Genomic DNA, 2746 nt, shown 5'->3' with positions numbered 1-2746 from the left:
GCTTCAGATCTATGGCTGCAGGCATAACAGCATCCCAGCTAGAGTCCTGCACACAGTAATAGACCAGCCACAAGCCTGGGCAACAGCATCTTAGCTATAGCCAATCCCCAGTATGCTGTCATCACAGCTATAGTTTCAGGACCAATAGCATCCCAGCTACAGCCTTATACACAACAGTAGCTCTGCTCTTATCCCAGGTAACAGCCTTGCTCTCAGGTACAGGCTCCTAGCAACAGCCTCTCATCTCCTAGGACCTAAGCAATGGATCCAGCTACAGTTCTACCTACGTCATGAACAGAGAACAGCTTCTCAGCTATAGCCAGTCTCAGGTATGCCAGCATCATATCTTCAGCTTCAAGGCTTACAGCATTTCAGTTACAGCCCTCCTTTCCACATGTATACACACAACAGCCTCTCTGATAATCTGATTGTTCTGGCGATAGCCTAGGCACACCAGCATCATAGCATCACAACAGTGTCCCAGCTGCTATCAGTGGCAACAATTTTTTTGTGTTACTATGTCAGGATCTACAGCATCCTAACTTTCTTAATCACAGTCCATCCCAGGCACATACATATCACAGCAAGAGCCTTAGGCCCCAAGCATCCCAACCACTCCCACACCAAGCATCACCCAGGGTCCAATCCCCGGCCATAGTCTCAGCTGGAATCTCAAGCACCATCAGTTTAGAACTTGACCCCATATCCTACTTGTCAATCAGGTCCTCCTCCCAGTTTGGTATGGGGCCAGGAACCTGGATTCTCTGCTCAAATGTAACCTTCCCGTCTCTGCCCTTTGCCTGCCCTCCTTCTTAGGGAAAACAGCCTCATCCTCATTTCTACACTGTCCCAGGCTCAGGTCCCTCAGAGTGCCCAGCCTGGCAGCGGGTTAGGAAGGGATAGAGAGCAGGGAGAAGAGTAGATACACCCTGGCCTTGTGCCGGCCCAGTTCTGCTCCCACCACTTGGTGCAGGATTTGGGCTTGATGGTGGTAGAGTAGGGAGGACGGAGGAGAACATCTGGGAGATTAGCATTTCCTGCCCAGCTCTGCGGCTGCCTATCTTGCTCAGCCCTGAGCAAGGGAGGAGAACAGAGGAGCCTTTGAATGGCTCCCAGCAAGCAGACCGGGGAGGGTTTGCTGCAGCGGGCAGCAGGCACATGCTGGGGGCAGGGAGGCTGGGGCAGCTCCTCTGTGGAAGATTTCTTGTCTCTGGACCACTGATTCCACCCATGAAGCTGTGCTCAATGATGGGGAGAGTGTGAGTTTTGCAACGGACAGAGAGAAACCACCTAAAGGACAGATTTGCCTGCTACTAGCTCACCCCATCTCCCACCCAGAGCCCCCAACCTGGGATTCTGGGGCTGAGGGCTAGGGGTGCAGACTAGAGCAGGGCCCAGGCCAGAAAGGGAGTCCAATGGAGAGGGGGCTGCTCTCGGAGAGATCTTGGCCAGCCCTTAGCTGGCCCGAGAGCCCACCCTTACCCTGAGGAGGGCTCCACCGAGAATCCAGGTGTCAGAAGGGGCGGTAGCAGAGGAAAGAGACAAGGGGGTATAAGAGTGGTAGGGATGGGACAATGCGGGTGGCTAGGGAGGAGGAGTCAGAGGCCAAGGCAAATAGAGCGCAGATATCGGTCATCCCGTATTAGACCTTTCCACACCCAGTGCCAGGCCTTGCCAGGAACACAGTCTTTCTCACTCTTCTGACCTTCAACCCTTGCGTTGGCTTATCCATGGCGAAAGGCTGGAGGTCGTACTGGACTGGGGTGCTTAAGAGCCTCGGGTACCAAACCCTGAGCGAAGGAAAAGGAATTCCCAGGCCGCTCAGCCACCTCTAGATGGCGCCAGAGAGCCAAAACTGAGTGGGAGAAACTGAGTTATCGAGTGTGTGAGACACTGCGTGTGACACCGTGTGTGAGTCGGTGAGTGTGAGTGTAACAGAGAGTGTGGCACTGCGAGGGCGTGTGACACAGGCCATGACACCGCCCGGCTTCGCGGGGTAGGGACCCGTGTGACTCAGTGTGAATATGTTTTGTCACCGGTAAATGTGTTGGGGCCCCAGCTCCATGCCGCCCAGAGGACAGGTGATTGGGGGACCCTCTAATAGCCCGAGCTTAGGCGCGTCACCTCATCCTCACACTTGTATATTTCCCCAGTCCTCATTCTAGGGGAGCTTCCGGGTCCCATTACCCTCCCCCTTCCACGGTCCCCTCCGTAGCCCCACCCCCAAGACTTGCTGCGGCCACCGACGCTGACCGCTCTGCAGCTTCGGCCAGAGGGGGAGGGGTGGACTTCCCCAGAGCGCAGTGGGAAGGCAGGGCCATTCGGGGTGCTCTGGGGGTCTGGGCAGAAGAAGGTGGATCTGGAGGAGCAGATGCCCAGAGAAGGCATCGGGAGACATTTCCCGTGCCTTCCGACTTCCCAGGGGGGCAGAGTAAAGGACAGGTGTTTGAATGAGGTTGGGAAAGGAATTCGGGAGGGGTTCCAGATCGGGGCACGGGTGGGATAAGTGTCAACAGAAGAGCCAGGGAGGGGGACAATCTGCATATACGGGCCTCGGGTAGCGAGGAGATAGCAAAAGGGGTCCCGGCTTTGCGGAGCGGTGCTGGGGTCCCCTCCCAGCAGAACCAGAGCGGTCCCGAGCTCCACCTCCCGGCCACGGAGAGGGGGGAGGGGGACAGGGAGGCGGGCGGGAGGCGGGCGGGCGGGCCAGGAGGGAGGGGGAGGGAGGGGGCGGGCCCGGCTGTGC

The sequence above is a fragment of the Giraffa tippelskirchi genome, chromosome 6 (genome assembly GCF_054371585.1).
Source record: "Giraffa tippelskirchi isolate mGirTip1 chromosome 6, T2T-mGirTip1v1.2.pri, whole genome shotgun sequence".
In the NCBI taxonomy this organism is placed as follows: domain Eukaryota; kingdom Metazoa; phylum Chordata; class Mammalia; order Artiodactyla; family Giraffidae; genus Giraffa; species Giraffa tippelskirchi.
This window is presented reverse-complemented; position numbering follows the sequence as displayed.